The following is a 24,137-nucleotide window of genomic DNA, read 5'->3' as shown; positions in this document are numbered from 1 at the left end:
GGAGATAAATGTCCTGTCATTTTGTACATACTCAGATAGCGGCTGTACGGTTTTGACTGGGAGGGATTAGATTTGATTTCTGTGAATTAAACTGCCCATCAGTCAATTACATGATACAGGCTGTTTGCTGACCTTCTTATCTTACCGCATTAGTGCTTCTCAAGGGCAGTAATTGGAACAGGCTGGACAAAGAACGATCGTATCCCCTCCATCTCACAGTCTCTCCTAAAGTCAAAGATGCATATCTCACTGGCACAGGTTCCAGGTCCACATCATGGTCCTTGTGCACAAAGGGCCTTGCTGTTCAGCATACTTCGTCTCAGGCTGTGCGACCTTTGGGTCACTTGCCAATCCATAATGCATACTTGACAGACTTTATACAGCTTTATTGCTGAAAAACAATCTTGACACAAGCCTTCAGGCGAATTTTAGCCATTACAAGAATATTTTTACCTCCCAGAACATGAGGTATAGAAAAAACATAAAATAAAAATTACAAATAGAAAACATTTCATTTTTATTTTATTGGTGTATATAAATATATTATTTATTAATAAACCTGTTATTTGATTATAACAGTGAAATAATAAATTTTAGAACCTTAAAATTGAATTATAACTGTTTATTAAAATAATTTAAAAAAAAAAATTATTATTTAATTTTTTTACCATCTGTTCACTTATTCTTACATACAAGGCACAAGCTAACAAGAACAATTAAGCAAATTCATCCTAAAACAATGTTGACAAATTGACATCCTTTGTGGACTCACTAAATGTGAGCGGGCAGGACAGCATAGGCGACATTAAATCAGTGTTTGCCCTTCAAATCGACAGTGACGTGCATTTACGCTCCAGGAGTAGAATGTCCTAGACTCAAGTTTCTTTCATGCATCAGACTGCATTCTACTATAGGTCTTTTCAGGTTGTATGATCTTCATTGTTTCTCCTAGACCACAATGCAATTAAAAGGGGACTTTTGTGTATCTTTATTTTTCTCTCACATATTTCTCCACTGGAGTTTCAGAAGAGATTTCAGTATATCAATATAAAATTAAATTCTTCCTAACTATGCTCTTAAAAATAAAGGTTTCAAAATGCTTTTGTTTTTCACAGTAATGCCATACAAAAAACATTTTGGGTTCTGCAAAGAACCTTTCAGTTAACAGTTTTTAAAAGAATAATTTTTCTTAGTGTGAAGAACATTTTAATTATCACGAATCCTGTCCATGGACTTCCGTCCGATTGCCACCAGAGGTCACACTTTCCGATTACATTGACTCTCACACTACACAAACTGTTACACGTCACCCTGGACTACATTTCCCATGCTCCATTGCACTAATCACAAGCTCACCTGAAACCAATCACACACACACTACATAAGCCACACTTAAACCATTACAGACTGCCTAGTATTGTCTGCGTTTATCACTCTCCAAGTGGTAGCTCTTTACGGAGCCAGTATCCTGTATGAGTTTAGTCTAGTTCCTAGTTCTAGTCCTGTTTCGTAATGTCTAGTTTTGGCTGATTGTCTCTTCCTGATAACCTGCCTGTCTTGGATTTCTCTCTCGTCTTGTTGTTTGGATTCTGTTCGCACCTCGACCTGGATTAATATCTGTCTGTGGATTACTCGCCTGCCTCATCCTTTGGATTATGTTCGCCGTTGATCGACCTACGCCTGTTTATTGGATCACTCTTCTGTCTTGCCCTCTAAATACCTGTTTGCCATTGCCTGACCATTGCCTGTTTTGACTATGTTTAAGAATAATGCTTTGCAGATGGAGCCGCACGTCTCTCGTCTCGTTCGCCCCCTTACATTAATAATCTAAAGAAACTTTTTACAAAAGTTCTACTCTTTAAAATAAAGGTTTTTTATTGGCATTGATGGTTCCATGAAGAACCTTTAACATCTATAGAACTTCTTATTGTGGGAAAAGGTTCTTTAGATTTCTAAAATGTCGTTCACACAAAGATAAGAATGGTTCTTTTAAGAGCTGTTAACTGAAAGGTTCTTTAGGGAACCCACAATAGTTCTCCTATGGCAGGGGTGGGTAAACTTGGCCCTTTCAGGCCACTTTCCTTCAGAGTTTAGCTCCAACCCTAATCAAATACACCTGAACCAGCTAATCATTGTCTTCAAGACTACTAGAAGGCTACAGGCAGGTGAGTTTTATCAGGGTTGGATCAAATCTCTTCAGGAAAGTGGCCTGGAAGGGCCAAGTTTGCCCATCACTGTCCTATGGCATCTTTTGCCCAAACCTCCTTTTAGAATCTTTATTTTCAGAATGGTTTGAGGTTTTTCATGGAACCATAGATGCCAATAAAGATAAAGAATATTCTTTTTAAAGATCTGTAATCTTACTGTCAAAATCGTATCAATTTTTACATCTCCTCCTAAAGGAAAGATCTGAGACAAAACAAATTCTTCAAAGAAATATAACAGTGAACTCCATGAAGTCTCCTGAGCGTTCAGAATGAGATCAAGCTCTCAAGAGGAGTGACAACCGTGTGTATGTGTCATGTGAATCCTCAAATGCCTTCCTAACCTGTGGTCAAACCTGGAAGCAAGCAAACCATCCATGTGTCCATGACTCAGTGAAGAGACGAACAGCTCTTGTTCCTCAGAGGACACTGAGTTTTTTATTGGCATTGATGGTTCCATGAAGAAACTTTAACATCTATAGAACTTCTTATTGTGGGAAAAGGTTCTTTAGATTTCTAAAATGTCGTTCACACAAAGATAAGAATGGTTCTTTTAAGAGCTGTTAACTGAAAGGTTCTTTAAGGAACCCACAATAGTTCTCCTATGGCAGGGGTGGGCAAACTTGGCCCTTTCAGGCCACTTTCCTTCAGAGTTTAGCTCCAACCCTAATCAAATACACCTGAACCAGCTAATCATTGTCTTCAAGACTACTAGAAGGCTACAGGCAGGTGAGTTTTATCAGGGTTGGATCAAATCTCTTCAGGAAAGTGGCCTGGAAGGGCCAAGTTTGCCCATCACTGTCCTATGGCATCTTTTGCCCAAACCTCCTTTTAGAATCTTTATTTTCAGAATGGTTTGAGGTTTTTCATGGAACCATAGATGCCAATAAAGATAAAGAATATTCTTTTTAAAGATCTGTAATCTTACTGTCAAAATCGTATCAATTTTTACATCTCCTCCTAAAGGAAAGATCTGAGACAAAACAAATTCTTCAAAGAAATATAACAGTGAACTCCATGAAGTCTCCTGAGCGTTCAGAATGAGATCAAGCTCTCAAGAGGAGTGACAACCGTGTGTATGTGTCATGTGAATCCTCAAATGCCTTCCTAACCTGTGGTCAAACCTGGAAGCAAGCAAACCATCCATGTGTCCATGACTCAGTGAAGAGACGAACAGCTCTTGTTCCTCAGAGGACACTGAGAGCCAGTCAAACCCATGATCTTTACAGCTCTCAGAGTCCACGACAAGACAGAGTGAGGAAACACGAAGTGACGTGGAGACATCTGTCTTGACAAACACAAAGACACAGACATGAATGCACGCACGCACGCAGACCAATACGTGCATACACAGACCCACACTGGCCGCAGATGGCTTCTATCATACCAGATGTGGGAGGTTGCCAAGACAGATGGACAGCAATTTGCAGTGAAGAGCATATTGGGACACTGAGGAGCCAGTCTTTTCTCATTTTTTTAAAAAGCGGGATAAGGGATTGTCTGCATTTGGACATCTCAGTCTGACGTGCTGTCTTTCCACCATCAGGTTGACTGATCTCAGGGGCATCGCTCCATCTCGTAGCAGAGCCAAATATCAAGCGCTGTTTGCCGGAGATGCTCTCCTTGACGTCTCCACACAAGGAAACATAATTGATTCAGGCTCTTTTGTGACAGCCATTTTCCTCTGGTTGTTCAGTTCATGAAAATTAAAGGCAGACTTTAATTTGGGTTTCTTTACACCATCGTGTCCTCATCTGCCGAAGAGGAAAGCTTCATTAAATGCTTTGATTAAGCAGCCGACAAGCTGTCATTGGCTGACATCTGATATCTGCTCTATGGATTACAACACACTATTGTTTTTGCAGCCCGGGATGAGAAAATTGGAATATTTTAATATCAATTTAAACTTGTTGGATGTTAGACGTTATCAGACGCTATAACAGTCTGGCCCAGATTATTTAAAATAAATGATTTATTAATGTTTTTCTAGTAGAGCCATGCTACATCTTTGAAATCCCACAGATTTATAATAAATATTACAAATAATAATACTAATAATAATAATAAACAATTACAATTATAACAATATCTGTATTTATAAGTTACAAACTATTATTAATTATATATGTACCATATATATAGTGACATTTTTGTTACATAAAACATTTTCATAACATTTAATAATTTAATATTTAATAATAATTATTACGGTTATTTAATAATTATTAATTGTATATGTGTATATGCACACACATATACACACACACACACACACACATATATATTTCTTTCTTTTATTTTTCATCATTCCGTAAGACACTTTCACTTTACTAGTTTGGGATTGCGTTGTCATATATAAAAAAACACTAAATTTTTAACTCCATTTTTAAAAATGGTCAAAAATCATGTTTTTTTAATCCTGCATTCCAATTATTATCAATCAAACTACAGTTGGGTTGTTTTGATTAAATTATATTAACAACAACAAAATACAGCTAAATAACGCAATAAACAATGTTTTGTCTACTCTGTATTAATTGGCTCAGATCCCATGTGAAGGGTTAATTTTTTAATTAGTGCACAGGACATTTGGTGCTCTTATCATTCAAAGACGATTGCTTTTATTGATTACCATCATTATTGAAAGGGGTTGAACTTATCAGCTAAAACCTTCTCTTTCATTTTAATGACATTTCTGACATAAATATAATAATCGGTGACAATCTGGTCTGACAGACACGACCATGACTGAAAATGAAAACAAATATGGATGTATTGAGTGACACATATGGATTGGGCCTTTGTGTACGCGGAAATAAAAACAAGATTGACGAGTCACTGTCAATGAGTGTCAGGAGGAGCAGACAGGATATAAAATATATTAAGGTTTATGATGGAAATTAATTTTTAACCACAGTGTAGCCTATTCTGTCTTAAATGTACACCTTGGTTTCTATCCTTAAAACAAGATAAATTTACTTGAGAAGCAAAACTGCATAGAATATTAAAGGAAAAATTACAATTCTATCATTATTTACTAATGTTCATGAAATTTCAAACCTGAATGCTGCACTTTCTGTGGAAAACAACTGGCAAATCTTCACATTTAAGTCAATGTCACTTCATGTTGTATATAGAAACTTATTTCCATAATGGGATAAAAATCTAAAAAAGGTAAAAGGAGTTTTTATCTCATAATTTGGACTTTTTGTCAATCTTGAGTTTATATCTCATTTTCATTTTTTTTTGTTTTTGCAACAGAATTAAAAAACAACTTTTACTTTTTTATCTCATAGTTGTTACTTTTTTCCTCACAGTTCTGAGTTTATATCTCACAATTGTTTTTTTTTTCACCACAGATATTAAAAAAATGTAAAAAGGTAACTGTGACTTTTTCTAACAAGTCTTGCAATTGCAAGTTTATACTGCGCAGTTCTGACTTTATCTCAGAACTGAAAAAAGACAGAATTGTGAGATGTAATCTCAGAATTGTGATACAAAATGTCACAATTACCTTTTTTTAATTCCGTGGCAGAATCAAGCTTGATTAATGTTGACCATTTGTCTGGTTAGATTCATGAACAAATAATTGCATTATGTTGTTTCTTTTCAATTTGTTTTTATCAGTTTCACAAAATGTCATACAAGTTTGCAGTAAAGTGTAAGTAAAAGACAGAATTATAGAATAGACAGAACTATAAGGCACGTTTATAACCATTTAACCAAGTTTGGGTTTCGTGCAATTTTACAAAGCTTTTGAAAATAATCTCTTACGGAGGCTGAACAGATTTCATTAAAATCTCAGTAAAACAGTCATATTTTATTATATTTTTTATTATCATATTGCAAATATTATTACAATGTGATGCAAAGCTGAATTTTCAGCATCACTGCTCCAGTCTTCAGTGTCACATGATGCTTCAGGCATCATTCTAATATGCTGCTCAAGAAACATTTCTTATTACTGTCAGTGATGAAAACAGTTGTGCTGCTTACTAGATTCTTTCAGGACCCTTGATGAATAGAAAGTTGAACAGAACAGCATTTACACAAGCTGTTCACATAGGCCTGTTGTCTTCAAAAGAGACTCTAAATGATTCGACTGCATCTTCTCTCCTCTCTGCCCTACATGAAGAAGTGCACACAATTACTAAGATTTACTAGTCTCAGCACAGTACCAAATGCTAATCATCAGTCTCCTATGGAAGTCTCTCCTATTATTCTGATTGACTTTCCATGCTGAAATGGCAAAATTTCTTGCATCGGCTGCACTAACCTGGAAAGTAGGAAGAGCACGGGGGGGGTTTAATCGTCTTCTTCTGAGAACCGCGAGGTCAAAATGAATTGCAGAAAGTTGGTGAGACTGCAGTGGGTAATTATATCAAATGAATCTTTTCACTTGGTTAACAATCAGACACTTGTGGGAGCTGCAGAAGCCGCCCGCTTCTCTCCAAGCATGACTGAAGTAAATAGGTTTCTACACTTAAAAAAATTGAAGTAGATTGAAATCTACTTGCTGCATCTGAAAAATATTAGTATGCTCCCATCAACCTTGAAAGATATCCCCACCAGAAATGCTCGAGCAGAGTTAGTGTTTCTCTCCAGACAGTGTTTCTGTCCTGTCATCAGAGTTTGCAGAAGGTTGGCTGGAGCTTCTGAACCCAGTCACCGGAGTCAAAGACTGCAGGTCTGGAATACTAATCCAAACGGGAAGGGTGACCTTGAACTGGCCGGAATGTCGCGCTTAGGTCCGCATGCAATTGTGTCCTTCCCAGGGGAGGGGTTGGAAAGGTACCGCACAAAACATTTTGGGTACAGAAAAATGTTACTAAGGGCCAGATTTACAAAACAGGGCAAATTGGCATTAGAGCTCAATTCCATAAAAGTGCCGATGGGAGGGGAAAATTCTGCTGGTGATTTACTAACAATGCGCACATTAAAGAACACAGGCGCAGCCAGATCATTTCCATAATGACCAGCGCAATCTACCAAGAGCAGCGCAAATTACCGACTGCTTTTTTTTTTTTTTGTGCGTTAAATAATGGTGCAAATACCAGTAATTTGACGAGCGCAAATGTTAGGATTGCGTTGCATGATTCATTTTAATACTCTCCTGCTATACATTTGGCGTCTGAAAGGGAAACAACTAAAAGTGCATATTCAAAAAGGTCAGGCACAAAAATAACTGTGTCTGCACCTTTTCAGCGCTAATTCTTCACTGCACATCTTTACTAAATCCTGACAGTACTCTTTAAAGGTCAAAAAGAGTGACCTTACTGGCGCAAGCTGTTATCTGGCCCTAAATTGGACAAAAATGCCCCTGTACAATTAAACTAGCTATATTATATTAAAGCTCCCATCCGTAAGTGTTGCCTCTTTGTCGCCATCTCTGTTTGAAACCTGCAATTGCAGTTATTTGCAGAATTATCTTCTTTACATGGGTTGTGCGTCGGCACGGCTTCTCAGTGCAGATGAATCTAATGTTTTGAGGTGTGTGTGTGACTGTCAGTCACCACACTGGTGTGAATACACTCACAGATTCTACGTTTTGGAAGTATGACCCAGATAAGAATTTTCACCAGATATTGTCATCTGTACAAGTAACATGTCTGCCTCTTTTGTTCTGACCAACTGAGGAAAAAAAGCAATACAATAAATCACGCTACCAATGGTGATTAAATCTAATGATCGATCGCTTAGCTCATATCACATGCAAATTATTATTATTGTTATACTTTGTCCTCAATTTGTTATCAGCATTGCGTGACTACGTGTGTGTATTAGCATTGCCTGTAGATTTCGATTTCTGTACAGTCTAATATCTAATTGTCATACCATTCGAATGACATTGCCAAAAGGCAAACTAATGTTGCTTAAAAAATGGTTCTCTTCGAAATACAAATCTTGTGTAATCCCACGTATCTATAATCAGATGCACATTTAAAACTGAAATATAATCTAATTTCAGTCACATGATTTTCATTAACACATAATCCTTTCCAAAGGATATGATCCGTCACCTGCAGCATCCTCACATGCGATATAGCCTACTAGCCGTGACTTATTCTTTACGTTTACAGACGTGATGTAATGATGCAAAGACGAACAGTTGCATGCTTGTATTTCCCATGAAAACCAACCAGTACCACTCAAATTAGAAAACATTATTACAAGCTTACCGTTGTGAATTGGGCTAAGGTAAGGAGATTCAATAGGAGAGTTTGGAACACCGGCCGGTTATGTCCTTGCTCAAAAATTGATTTCAGATCTTTCTTTTTTTTTGTCGCTTGTGGCATTAAATTTAGATCTGCTCATTTTACAGCATTGCGCATTCTAACCAATCACACCTGATTCTGTTGAGTTTATGAATGCAATGGCCAATCAGAGGCATTCAGATGAGTCATCTCTGTGCGTGCGCTCACTGACTGAATTCTGCTGTCTCGCGAATTCTCTCATCATAAACAACAAATTGCAGATGTACGTACGATGTAAGCAAGAGATTCATTTTATAGTGTAGACAGCTTCATTGATAATAACGGGAGTTTTTTGAGAGTGCTTAAACTCGCACTAGACGGTAATGTGATCATCTAAATGTTCTTTGCTTGCTTTCTGTATATAATTAATTTGCTGTTTGAATAACCCTGGAAATTAAAGTGTTATAATTAGTAACTTACATTTTGATTAAATTGTAATCATGTTAAATACAAATTCAGTCATATTAAAAACATTTTATGACACACGTATCTGGTTCTTCTTTATGAAGTGCTAATTACACTAACACTAGGCTACTTTTAACCTTACCTTGGAGTTGGTTCACCATCTGCCTGCTTCTCTAGAGATTGCAGAATGATACATGACAGTGAAAATGACTTGAAATAATCCTGAAAGTATGTTAAGAAAACTGTTAACATACAGTTACTGTGGTGTTAGAACCACCGCCGGTCCCACACCTAGAAAGTCTGAAAGTGACACAGAGAGCAGTGGCTCTTTGTCAAGCATTAACATCCAGAAGCATCTGCTAGTCCCACTTAGTCTAAAATCAGAACTCATGAGATTCCAGGCACGGACATCTGGGGCTGCCAGAGCTACAGCTCTTTTTCTAAGCACTTAGCTTCCCAGACATCTGTGTCACAATTTAGCAGGTGAGCTACTCGGGGGAGGAAATTGGACTGTTTCTGAACGCAACACATCAGCATTTTACACCTGCTCAAATGGATCATATTCAGGTTCTGTTGTTTTTATTCATATTTTTTACATTTCAGATCCTTTCAGAACTAATTTACATCGACAGCTTTGCGCCCAATTTGTTTTTCAAATCTGATTTTTAGGACCGACTGACTGGTCACCCTGACGATTTTGCAAGTAATGAAATTGGATCTGTTTGTTCAGACAGTGTAGGCAATTTTCAGTATATTTACATTCATTTGGAAGATGCATTTATTCATTCAAAGCAACTACATCACGTGGTATACATTTTATCATCTTGGTGGTGCTAGTGCCATGTGCTATATTGAACTGTAGGAAATGTAATGGGTTGCAGCAGTAATGACTTTAGAGAAAAGCTTAAATGGGAAAAATTGTAAGATTGGTAAGAAATATCTTATGCTAACCAGGACTGCATTTATTTGATCAAAAATACAGTAAAAACTGGAATATTGTGAAATATTATTACAATTTAAAATAATTGTTTTCTATTTGAATACATTTTAAAATGTCATTTACTCCTGTGATGCAAAGCTGAATTTTCATAATTCTAATATGATTTTCTGCTCAAGAACCATTTATTATTATTATTATTATTAATATAATATTAAGTGCAGCTTAATATTTTCATGGAAAACATTTTTCAGGATTCTTTGATGACTAGAAGTTCTTAAGATAAGCATTATCTTAATATGAAACAATGTCTTTGTCACTTTTGATAAATTTAATGCAGCTTTGCTGAATACATGTATTAATTTCAAATATGTGTTAAATACATGCACATACTGCAGCTTAAAGAAACATTTTCAAAATGTAAATATATTTTTTAAATGTATTTTTTCAAAATATGTATATTTTGGATGATTTATATTTTAAAATTAAAAATATATTTCTACAAATATACAAGGAAATATAAGCAACTAAAACTTATCAAAATATATTTATGTTAATGTATTCAAAAATTATTTTAGTAATTTATTTTTTATATTTATAAAATAAATTAAACATACAATCCAATTTTAATCATTAATGTTTTTTATCTTGATTTAAAAACTTAATCTTGATTAATTTCTTAATTATTGATTAATGTTCTTAATCTTGATTTTTAATCATATTTAGATATAAAAATTTATACATATATAAATATATTTTATTCATTTATTTAGCCGTTCAGGCCAACAGGTCAAAATCCCAATTTGCTCCTTTTGTAACTTCATCTGGCTTCAAAGTGCATCTTTCTACATTGACAGTGTCACGGAATGCCAGGAGAGACAAGGTAAGATCCAATAGCAGTTTATTGAAAGTAACAAATGATAAAAACCGAACAAAACCGTGGCAAAAGGTAATCCAAAACATAGAGAACAGATAACACGAAGAACATGAGACTACTATGAACTCAGACGACAAATACAATCTAGCAACAATGATAGCCAGAGTGAGTATGGTATATATAGATGGGAAAATGAGTAAAGGATAAACAGGTGATCATGATCGGAAATAATAAACAGGTGCTAATGATCAGAACAGAATTAACAAGCAAGGGACTATGGGAAATGGAGTTTAACACATAAAACATAGAAACAGGAGAGCGCCCTCAAGTGGCCAGTCCAGGGCACCACAACCAGACGCTGTGACAGACAGCCACTCAAAATTCGCCATTCATTGTGACTAAATACATTTTTTGCAAGCAACATAACACTGGTATTACTTTATATTATAGTAGATGATTTAGCAGTGCCCACATTTGTTTTAATCTATGTATGTAGGTGATTGACTCAAAAAGATGATGAATTGGAATGATAACAGATAACTACAGTATTTCCTGCTATTATAGACCACCTCGGTTCAGACTACAAACAACTAAATGGATTCGAGTTTGTTAGATACACTTGCTAACAAACACTATAAAACCTTCATCTTATAGTCCAGAGTCCATAGAGGCTCAATTACAGTGTTTTTAGCCTTGGGTCAGAAATGATTTTCTGTTGGGCAAGCACCTTCGCCAATAAATAGTCATAGTAAAGTCTGAAAGAATAGGAGGGCTGGAAGGGCTAATTAATACAAATTGCTCACTCAGACCATCTCTGGCACGTTGTGTTTTCAATCAAGAGGATTAACTACTCAAAAATGCTCTTTTAACAGAAGCAAAGCAGTGAAAGAGCAGCGCACTAGCCATGCTAATGAAGCTAGCAGCCCTCCTCCTGCTCTCATTCACAAAGGTTTGAGAAAAATGCTAATATATTCCCTCTTATTAGTTTTCTTTGATGTTCATATTGCATATTTTCAGATCCTCATTTTGCTCTTCTTTTGGATATGTTCTTGTACATTGGTTTGGGAATTAATGGCTTGTCTCATTGCTCATTCATACCTTTGTGTATAATTTTATTTTATTTATTTTTTTGCATGGAAAGTTATAAGAAATGTTTAGTCTGTGCAGCAAGGCATGCAAGCAATCAGAAACATATCACAGCTACATTACTTACAATGAGGCAGTAAACTCTATTCCCAACCCTATAAACCTAACATTTAAAAGTACAGGTCACACAAAAAATCCAATATTTTAAATTATTTACTCTCCCTCTTGTTTTTTCAAAGCTGTTGTTTTCCTGTGGAGCATGGAAGACAAATTTTGGAGATCTTCATGCATACAATGACAGTCCACAGTGAACGTGTTTGTTGCTACAAAAAGCATTTTAAAAGAACATAAAAGTAGAGGGAAAAAGTAAGATTATCAGAAAATAGTTCTAAATCTCACTCAGAGCTATCATGTATGACTTCAGAGGACTTAAAGTGAGACTTATGGTGTTTGTGAGCTTTTTAGGGAGTGAAAGACTGATCTTTTAATATATTAAGATTTTGTGAAAAGAAATTTGTCCTTATGAGTTCCACAGGGGGGGGGGGATGGAGATGAATTCGGAGCCACATTAATGACAGAATTATGCTTCTTAACTGCTTCTCCTTAAACTATTTAATTTAACAAGATACATGGTAAAACATATTCTTTAAAAAAAATGACTAAGTGAACAAAAAAGGCTTACGTTTTAACCATATATATTTTTAGAAGAAATTAATACTTTTAACCAGCAAGGATGCATTAAATAGATCAAAAGTGACTGTAAAGGCATTTACAAAATGTACTTAAAATAAAAGTGTGTGTGTGTGTGTGTGTGTGTATATGTATACAGCACCAAACCTGCTAGAACTCTACTTCGGCCGATGTTCTCTCTCTGTGTTAAAACATATTTTTCTATTTAAAAAAAAGCGATGTGTCCTGATGAGAACTTGTTGTTGTAGGACATTAGTAATGGGTGCCTGTGTGCGGTAGGCTGACAGTCACTAACATTCCTCCATTCTAAATTTGCACTCTGTCATCGGGACCCATGGGGGTGATAATGAGAGAGAGAGCGAGAGAGAACAATGGCCCCATGCTGTCAGATGCAGAAAGTAAATAAGTGTTGAGTGTGTCAATGTGTGTGTGTGAGAGCGTGTTTAGGGTGGGGGCCACCCAAGCCATGATGGATGGTCCTTGCAGAAAATATACTGCCTACGGATCTACTCCCTGCGTTTTCACCCCTTTTACTGGCACCTCTGCAAAGGATCACTGCACGGCCCACCTCTTACCAGGATCTACACCAGAGGTCACCAACCTTTTTGAAACGGAGAGCTACTTCAAGGGTACTGAGCGCTACTTGTTTGATACAAACTTCCTGAATAACATATTATTATTAATAATAAATATTCATATATGTTAAGAGACTGTCTAATGACATGTTATATAATGTTAATAATCCCTCCCAATAATTATTAAAAATGATTTACCATGGTAAGAAACACCGATATATTTTAATATGCAACATTATTTATTTCTCAATCTGTTTCAACATTTGAAATGCACAGTTATAACATCTCTGATATTTTTGCAAATATCTTTCTTGACAGTTTTGTAGAATTTGGTTAAAAACATCTGCTAATTCTTGTACAAATGATCACTTATGTAAAAATTTTTAGAAAATCATTAACTGTCACATCTTTGAATCATGTCCGTTTTGTACTAACTACTACCTTTGTAACATTTTTTAACAAATTATGAACTCTGTCCAGTATTTTAACAAATTATCAGTTATGCAAGATAAAAAATACATCAACTATACCACATTTTAAAATTAATCATATTATGCTTTATTTAAGCTACAGATGTGGTAAATTAATTACCACATCTGTAGCATTTTTGAACAAATGACACTTTTTGAACAAATTATTGTTCACATTTTTGTACAATATTTGAGTGTACTGTTGCCATGGTGTTTCACTGAAAACATCTGTTATCTCTTTCTTTGTCTTTAAATGTCTGTTATTGGGAAGCTTGGTACTGCATGCTGTTCACCAGTGTACTGTAATCTGGGGTATAATTTGACACTGCAACTCTGATTGAGTCTTGTAGATGTGAATGAGTGAGGCGTGTTCGGTGTTTGTTCTTGATGAAGTTCATGTCAGAAAAGGCTGATTCACACAGATAGGTTGAACCAAAAAAGCAGGCAACTTTCATAGCTGCTGTGCATACACCTCTGTACTTTTCTGTGTCCACAAGATCGTTCACCACGCAAATTTCATCCCAGAGTGCTAGGTTCGAGCTTGCTCTTAAAGGGAGATGGTCCTCACTGCAGAACACAAGATCCAGGGGGCGAGGTTGGATCCAGATCCAACTCCTCCCACCTTACATATACCTAAACCTACCCATCTCCACCCCCTGATCCCTAAACCCACCCATCTCCTCCCCTAAACCTACCCATCTCCACCCCTAAACCTACCATCTCCACCCCCTAGATGTGGATCCAAACCCGCCCCCTGGATCGTTGGTCTGCAGTGAGGGGCTACTGCTTAATGGGGCTAGACCAGTAGCAGGACATTTCCTTCACGCAAGTAGGCACGGCAGGCAGGAGTTGTCTCACTGCAGGCTGAGCAGGAGGCAACCTTTTTCCATCATAAAGGTCCCTCTCAGCTCCTTCGGCATCCTTGGCCGCGGGTCAAGCTATGCCCAATTTCACCGCAGCTCGTTTGCACACCTCGTGCAAGTTAAGGCCGAGTCGTTCGTGCTTGGTGGCCTAGACTGTTAGATGGGGAAGAAGGAGTTGCTTTCCTCCTCTTCATCATCCATGTCCAAATCGAGGAGATCAGAGTTAGCATCACCCTCTGCGTCCTCGTCCTTGTCCCCCAGATCACCCTCGTCCTGAGTGAGCAGGCCCTCAAACAGCGGAGGCATATCCGGAGATTCGGCTTCCATCATGTCCGCCCAGCTCGTATTGGCTCGCGTCAGGTGGTCATACACACGCCAAGCTATGCCCAATTTCACCGCAGCTCGTTTGCACACCTCGTGCAAGTTAAGGCCGAGTCGTTCGTGCTTGGTGGCCTAGACTGTTAGATGGGGAAGAAGGAGTTGTTTTCCTCCTCTTCATCATCCATGTCCAAATCGAGGAGATCAGAGTTAGCATCACCCTCTGCGTCCTCGTCCTTGTCCCCCAGATCACCCTCGTCCTGAGTGAGCAGGCCCTCAAACAGCGGAGGCATATCCGGAGATTCGGCTTCCATCATGTCCGCCCAGCTCGTATTGGCTCGCGTCAGGTGGTCATACACACGATGCACATGGGGTAAGGGTCCCTGCCCGAGATGGTAGCTCCACATGAGGATGGACACGGATGGGATGTAACCTCCCTGATCTTCGACTCATTCCCTTTGGCAGGAGTGATGGCCGTCGACATAATGGCTGAGAAGTGATGCAACCCTCAGACTCGTCACAACACGTTAGCCTGCTGGTCTAAGGTAAATAAACCTTCTGAAGGCTCGCCTTGACGCGTTAAACCTATAGTTGACTTAACGTCACCTACCGCAGTAATTTGATATGCAGTAGGCTGATTATTCAAGTCAAAGTCAAAGTCTGCTTTATTGTCAATTCTTCCACATGTACAGCGCATACATACTACGCCTTGACGCAGACACTATTCTAATTGTTAGGAAATCACTCAACACAATCCCGTCCAACTAACCTCGCGTTCGGTGGCGAAGTCCAATGACAACCCGTCTGTTGAACAGTTTAGCGAAATCAGCAAAGTCAGGATGTGCTAAGAGAGCTTGCTGCAGTCTCCCACGGGAAGAAAGCGCGAATGACGTTGGCAGGGGTCGACCTGACTGATATAGGTGGGGCGGAGCCTGGTCTGTCAAAGACAGACGTGGTGTCATAGGAGCTTCCGCAGTTGGTCACGCCCAAAGCGATTCCCATAGTGAAACACAGAGCGAAGTTAGAAAAAGAACCGCATCTCCATCGTAGCTGCGCCTGCTTGCTCAGCAAAAAAGGTGGTTTGTCTTGCCCACAATGTTTTAACACAGACAACGCTAGAGTTCGTAAGTACATAAAACACTTTTGTTTTTAAAAAATATATATATATTTTAGTATTATAATTGTTTAAATGTACATCAAAGCCAGTGTTATTGATTTAAAAAGAAAAGCAACACAGTTAAATAAATTTTTTTACAAGGAGCTCCGACTAGTGCTATTTTAGAACATGGCTTTCGGGCAACTCACGTAGTCCCTGCGGGCACCGTGTTAGCTACCTCTGATCTACACCATTTTCCCTCAACTCCTGTACCACAAGTCTCCTTGTGTTTGTCTCTTTGTCTCAAAGGAGGAGGATTCTGAATCGAATTACGAGGTTGTTTTGTAATTAATTTGCAGTAAACACCTCACTCAATTAGGCAGGGAGTCTAATTCTCCTCTCACACAGGAGGCACCGCACTCTCACCGGCAGAGCCGCTCTATTTTCAGTGCTGTGAGCTCACTTCAAATGCTCAGACGGTGCCAGATCTCTCCCCTTGCCAGAGTGCTTTCGCTGTCTGGCTTTCTGAGGCCTTGAAAATTAATGCATTCTGATTTAAAAAGTGTTTCGCCCCATAGAAATTGTTTAAATTAATGTTCATCAAACACTACAGAGCATTAGTCCACATTACTGCAGTGCTGCTAAACCAGCCGTTATAATTTTATAATGATATAATCAAGGTGATGTTTCCACACTAATTATTCATCAAATAATTTGTCAGTTTTTGGTTTACACTTATATAAACTTGGTATAGTTTGATTTTAAATGTGAAAATCTGATCCTGATGTTTGAAAATAACAATATAATAACATAATGTAGTACTACACTTTTCAAATAATAATTAAAAATTATTAAATAAAAAAAATAAAAATGTATCCAATGCTTCCCAAAATGTACTTGGACAAATAACAAATTATTAAACCACAGGCAATTTATTTTAATGTAATGATGTAATAATATATATATATATATAGAATTACCCTTGTAATTACCCCTTGTTAAGCCCTGTATTTTAGGCTTCATCCACACGAAGCCAGAGCTTTCCCTATCCAATCTTTTTTTCCCCCTCGTCTCAATAAATATCTGCGTCCACACGAAACCACAAAACCGACACAAAACGATGTAGTATACATGCCAGACCAATATGTGGCACTGTAATTCTGCCACAGAGATACACTAAAAACGGAGAAGAAGACTTGGCATAAACCTGCGCATAAACCTTGCGCGCGGTATACAAACGAACATGGAACAATACATTTATCTGTGTTAATGTTAGTTAATAAAAAGACAATCGTTCCGTGTTTGTTCATGTTTTTGTTGCTGTTACGTGACGTAGCGGTGTCTGACTAGCAACGAGACGTGGGCTGATTAAGTTATCGTTTCAGAAAATATACGGATTCTCTGTCCACACGAAAATGCAAGGGTGGCGTTTTCAGATTTATCCTCTCTGCGACCCGGTTTAAAAAAATATCGGTTTCACTCTCCCAAAACGCCGGATCCGTGTGGACAAAATGCCTATACGATACAAAATTTATGCGTATACAGCTAAACGCGTCTCTGTGTGGACGGGGCCTTAGTGTTGTCTGCTCCATGTTTCCTTGTCCGGTATTGTTCGTCTCCTGATGGTGCTACGTGTGTCTCCTGAATACCTTGTGTAACCCTTGGTTTGTCTATTAAAGACTGTTATTCCTGCAACTCCTACGTCTCCACGTTCCTCGCTCCAACACAGTAGACATCATGACAGTATACCGGACCCACAAAAAATTTTACTGAGTGTTTTCCCTCCATTTGATTTCCATTTTTTTTGTACAGTTTTTTTTTGTTTAGGTAAGGGCCTGGCCTTCTTGGAGTATGCGGTTGAGATCAGCCAGCTCGCTGTTTTAATGCCATTTGACACCGCTGCGCTGAACTCACTGTTCTGGATCGGGGCTAATTACCACCGCCCCGTCGACCTCCCAGACACCACTGGACTGAGCTGGAGGAAAGCTATCATCAAAATATACGGATTCTCTGTCCACACGAAAACGCAAGGGCGGCGTATTCAGATTTATCCTCTCTGGGACCCGGTTTAAAAAAATATCGGTTTCACTCTCCCAAAACGCCGGATCCGTGTGGACGGATTGGTCTCATTGATTGGTCAGTCTGGAGAGCGTCCATCTCCGATCCAGAGCACAGCCAGATCCAGAGCCCAGCCCACCATCACCCCGCTGTGCGGAGCTCAAGCCCGAGCCCACCGATGACGGAGAGCCCATGCCGGCCGCGACCGACGAGACATCGCCAAGCGGAGCGACAGAGCTGAGGATCGCCGTGGAGCCGGAGCTGCAAGTAACGTCAGACCAAGTGCGAGAGCCGGCAATTGAGCCTGCGCCGGTGGACTATGCGAGGGAGCGCGAGCGCTTGGAGAGAAGCGCCGCCCACTGCACCACCGCTGAGGGTGAGCGTGCCCTGGACTCTGGAGACTTAATAGACTAGGAGGCAAATTTATATGCGGACATGCCCATTCTCCTCCCACCTTCCTCAGACTTACCAGTCTGCCCTGAACTGTCTGCCAGCCCTGTCGTTCCCCTGTCTGACGCGCTCCCGGTGCTGGGAGTTGCAATTTGGTGTGTGTGGGTAGCGCACACCAGCCCTGAGAGCCCGGAGGCTCACAAATACCCCCCCCCCCTCCCGCTCCTGCCTCCTCCACCGCCGTCGTCTGTCAGCCCCTCTGCTCACCCTCAGCCCACTATCTGTTCGGTGCGAGCACCGCGGATCTGCCAGTCTCCATCGTATGCGTGGCTGGAGAATGCCTTGCCTCCGCCTCGGCCCGTCGACCCAGCGGCTCCACCATGGCTCCTAGCTCCCTCCTCTCCGCCGTGGCCCAGCAGTCCACTGGCTCCACTGGGCTCCCTCGTCCCTCTGGCTCCTCCTTGGTCTGTCGTCGTCCATCCGTTGCCTCGGGACTCCACTCCTCTGGCTGAGCCTCATCCCTCCGACACTGTTAGGTTCCTTCTTCCCTTCCCTTCCCTTCCTGTCGGCTCCACCGTGGGTCACCTTCATGGCTGTGGCCTGGGTCCCGCCTGGCTCCGCCTACTCCAAGTTCCTCCTGGCTCCTCCCTGGCTCCTTCCTGGCTCCTTCCTTCATCTGGTCCGCCCTTGCCTCCTCCTGTCTCCTCCCTGGCTCCTCCCTCCGTCTGGTCCGCCCTGGCTCCTCCTGTCTCCTCCCTGGCTCCTTCCTCCATCGTCTCCACCTTGGACTCTGTTTGCCGTTCTCCTCCCGGGTGTCCGTCCTCCACCCGAAGAGTTCCCCTCCATCCCTCCCTTTGTTGCTCCTGCGGCGCGAGGACACGCCTTCCAGGAGGGGGGCAATATGTCAGGAATATGGACCTGTTTTGTTGTGTTTTCTCCCATGTGCTCCCCGTGACCCAGTATTGTTCCCTCTCGTTGATTTGTCATTTGATTCACCTGTGTCTTGTAATTACCCCTCGTTAAGCTCTGTATTTTAGTGTTGTCTGCTCCATGTTTCCTTGTCCGGTATTGTTTGTCTCCTGATGGTGCTACATGTGTCTCCTGCCTACCCTGTGTAACCCTTGGTTTGTCTATTAAAGACTGTTAGTCCTGCAACTCCTACGTCTCCACGTTCCTCGCTCCTAGACATTGTGATAGATAGATAGATAGATAGATAGATAGATAGATAGATAGATAGATAGATAGATAGATAGATAGATAGATAGATAGAGATAATTAAATATTTTTAGCTTTGTGGTTGTTAAAAATTATTGGAACATGTTCTAAGAAAAGCTCTAGTGTCATTTCTTAGCATTTGTTCATCCTTTAATATTTCGTTTTCTATGCATTAGAAATTATTTTGTTTGGGGTCGTTTATACAAAATGTGTTTTTGCAGGATAGTGGAATGGAAAAAACAAGGTCTCGAGGTGCATTTTTTTATAAAAATAAGTACAACTGTCAAAAACGTCTGTCTAGCCGCGTGTGTTTGCATACATTGTAAAACAACAGTGCACAGAAAAACTAAAAATTACTGGTAATTTTCTGTCAGGACATTATCCATTCAGTTTACAGACATTTCCTGTAATCCTAAAACATAACACAACATGCAAGGGGGGAAAAAAGGCAGCACACTATCTACGTAGAGTTCAAATCATTTCTGTCCAAATAATTTTCACAAATACCAACTCTACTCAGTTTACTTCCATGAATCAGTTGTTGGCTGACTACAGCAAGTCTATTTGCATAACAAAACATATTCAAACACAGAAACCACAATACGGCAAGTCTTCATTGGTTGCACCTCACAAAGCTTCCAAACACCAGCGAGGTCATTTATTCAGCCAAAAACAGTTAAAAGAACAAAGTGTGCCCCTCGAAGTTTTAATGCCATTCTTGCTTATGGATATTTGACTTGCTTTGGTGTTCTGTCTCCGAAGCCAGTTTGGAAAGAGTGGCCCCAGTGGGATAAATTATAGTTGATAAATTAGGGTGTTTTCATTAGAAAGCAGTGCTGTCAGCAGTACAGTACAGTGAGCGTTTGGAAAGAGTGGCCCCAGTGGGATAAATTATAGTTGAAGTAAATTAGGGTGTTTTCATTAGAAAGCAGTGCTGTCAGCAGTACAGTACAGTGAGTACAGAGTACCAGAGTACAGGCAATGAAACAGAAACTCCAACAGTCCCAAGACTCAAATGATTCTTCACTGTGCCCTTATCTCATAGGCAGTGGAGTAAAACACCTTCATAGCATCTGAGATGCAATGTAAGCATGGACCAATGCAAGACTTTCTTCAAACACTACTTCCTTATTAAGGATTCTAAAAGGAGTAGTTCCACCAAAAAATTAGGGCAAACAGTTATTCACCTTCAGGCCATCAAAGATGTAGATGAGTTTGTTTCTTCATCAGAACAGATTTGGAGAAATGTAGCATTAGATCACTTGCTCACCAGTGAATCCTCTGCAGTGAATGGGTGCCGTCAGAATGAGAGTCCAAACAGCTGACAAAAATGTCACAATAATCTACAAGTAATCCACATTACTCCAGTCCATCAATTAACAACTGCGTGTTTGCAAGAAACAGAAGCATTTTAACTTTAAACAGTCCCTTCTGGCCAAAATACCAGTTCATAATCCATAATAACTCTTCCTCCAGTGAAAAAGTCCATCCCTTTTGTCCTCACATCAAAATCCACCAACATATTTGTTTAGAACTGTTTTGGACTCTTTTTGCTTATAAACTATGCTTGATCTGTGCATATTTCTCTCCTGATTCATTCGAGACAACTTTTTCACTGGAGAAAGCAACATTATGGATTAGAGGACTCATATTTGAGTCAGAAGCAACAGTCTGAATGTAAAAACATCCTAATGATGGATTTGTTTCTTACCAAAAATTAAGCTTTTCACAAGACTTTAATTGCATCATGTGGATGTTTTTATCAGTTGAACTTTCATTCTGACTGCACCCACTGCAGAGGATCTACTGGTGAGCAAATTATGTAACGTTAACGTTCTCCGAATCTGTTCTAATGAAGAAGCAAACTCATCTACATTTTGGATGACTTGAGTGAGTTAGTAAGCTTTGAGCAAATTTTAATTTGTGGGTGAACCATTTCGTGTGATGTGACTCTCCTAAAACATTGCAATGACTGTTTAAGCGCTCTGACACACCAACTTCTGGCTAATTTTTTGAGTTTTTGTTTTAAATACATAATGAATTACACTAAATTAACATGTTGAATTGACAGCCCAACTCATTAGCATTAGGATAAGGGATGAGCGCAGAGGGAATACAGAGTGAGCAAAAACAGAAAAGAGAGAAACTGTCACAGGCCAAAATGCATTAATCACATTGATAAACCTCTCGCTTCTCTGCATATGGCCCTTTCCATATTAAACAAAGAAGACAAATCAGTCGACACATTCACCTGTAGGCCTTTTCATCAATCTGAAGAGCACAAGTGGATTTATATGTGCTTCCAGCACAGGGCTGTGTGGGTCAAGGCAGATTCCTCATCAAACATCCTGCTGGACAATATTAGCCACTTATCGCTCTGTTTGTAAAGCTTATGGATGTATGCTTTTGTTTACCGATTAAGAGCGATACAAGCTGTTTGTGTGGCCCTGGTGGGAGTTACTGAACATGCTGGCTCTACAAAAGCAGACAGGCGCTCTTTACAACATTTACTGTCATGCAAAATTAAACTCAATCAAACTTGTTTTCCCATTTAGAGTGTAAATGATATCATTATGGTCTTTTTTCTAGTTTTGTAATGATATTCTTTCTGATCTTTTATACTTGAGCCACATAATCAGAACTGTGTAAATGTTTTATGTAAACATTACCATGAGGGTTTTATTTTTGTGTCTGTCTATTGTATGGTTATATTTGCAAAATGGCCATTAAATAGAAGACTATGCCTGTGACATTATTGCGAATATGATTTATTGTTATTATAATTATGTATGAATGTTGCTATGAAATTGTTTATGCTGATTGGTGTTTAAGAAACATTTATTATTATTTTTTATCTTATCTTATTATTCATTTCCATAGCAAAAACATTTCTGAACAAGCTACACAAGTTTAATACTTAAAGTAACAGTTCACCCAAAAATGAAAATTTGCTTGAACTCACCCTCAGGTCATCCAAGTTATAGTTTGCTTCTTTATTTCTGCAGGATCCTCTGCAGTGAATGGGTGGCATCAGAATGAGAGTACAAACAGCTAATTACAAACATCACAATAATCCACAAGTATAATGTTAGTAATCCATAAACTGCATCTTTGTAAGAAACAAATCCATCAAGATACTTCTAGCCAAAATATGAGTCAATAATCCATAATAATGTTTCCACCAGTAAAAAAAAAAAAGTCCATCCTCTGTTGTCCTCTCACATCAAAATCCACCAACATATTCTAAATGTCTGCGGGGGAATTGTATTCATTTTACCACCTTTGAGTTCTGCATTCTGCAAAGCAATGTCATGTAGTAATTATTCACTCTTTTGTAATGTGACTTAACTTAATAAATTAGACAAATGGTAACAAACACCAATATGACCCCATAAACACACTACTTAAAGGTGGAGTATGTCATTTCTGTATCTCATGTCCATTATGTTCATATAATAATAATTATTATTATAGCAATATTATGGATAAAGGAATCAACGGTTTCTTACAAACACACAGTTTATGGATTACTAACATTACTTGTGGATTACGGTGATGTTTTCTGGACGCTCATTCTGACGGCACCCATTCACTGCAGTGGATAAACTGCAAGTGATGTAATGCTAAATTTCAAATCTGTTCCTATGAAAAACTTATATCTTTAACTCTGTTTGGACGAAGCTGTAAAATGCCACCTTAGTTGGCAAATACAGCTCGTATGCTTCCAAAACTAACAGGATAAAGATGGGTTTAAAGTTAATATACCCACATACTTAACTTTGGATGAGGCAATAATGCATAAAATATAGAGCCTATCCACCATGTTGTTCTTTTAATAGTGCATAACATTACATCTTTCTTTCCCATTTAACCACTAACTAAATCACCTTGAAGAGTCTTTGAAGTGAGGATTTTCTTCTTTTGGTTTCTCTCCTCTATCCCGTAGAGTATTTGTTTTTACTGCATGTTAACCAGTGTTTTCAGGGATACAATGAGAGGACGACTTCACCCAAGAGAATCTTGTGCCTTGGCAATTGCAAGCTTTTTTGTCTCCTCGGTTTTATTTACCCAAGTACCGTTCTAGCCCCTTGACAATACTCTAAACCTGACCAACAGAGTTCATATATTCTTATTAGCTAGACAACGGAAAGTGTGTTATCTTACCTGGCCAGACACACCAGAAAATACTGGTTCTGGTACAAATGCACAAATTGGGATTAGGGCTGAATAAAAGTGCTTTTTCGGTTGACTGTCAGGTCATTTCTCATGCTACAAAGTGTACTTTGTTTTAAGGGCTATTTAAATTATTTTTGTCAAGCTTCTGTGTTTCATGAGCTGTTTTTGATGCAACTTCTCTAACAGAAACTGCATGAAAAACAAAGAAAAAAAGTCATAGCATTTCAATCCAGTCAACAAAATTACTTACTGAAATATTTGTTAAAATTTTGTTGTTGTTGTCATTCATTTCAACAGCAAAGATTTGATTTAAAAAGATGCACAATGACAATACATAACCACAATTGGTTGATTTGGTTGATTGCCCCAACTATCTGATATTTCCATATATTCGTGTCTACCATGGCAACGCTGTATATAAATTCGTTATCGAATGTAATGAAAATGACCTCAGAGGACTTCAGTAGTAATATTACTTAATATTGTTGCAGTATTATATCGCACAATGTAATGAACAAAAGCT

Source organism: Sinocyclocheilus grahami, unplaced genomic scaffold, assembly GCF_001515645.1.
Source record: "Sinocyclocheilus grahami isolate Dianchi unplaced genomic scaffold, SAMN03320097.WGS_v1.1 scaffold84.1, whole genome shotgun sequence".
Lineage (NCBI taxonomy): Eukaryota > Metazoa > Chordata > Actinopteri > Cypriniformes > Cyprinidae > Sinocyclocheilus > Sinocyclocheilus grahami.
Note: the sequence above shows the minus strand (reverse complement) of the source record.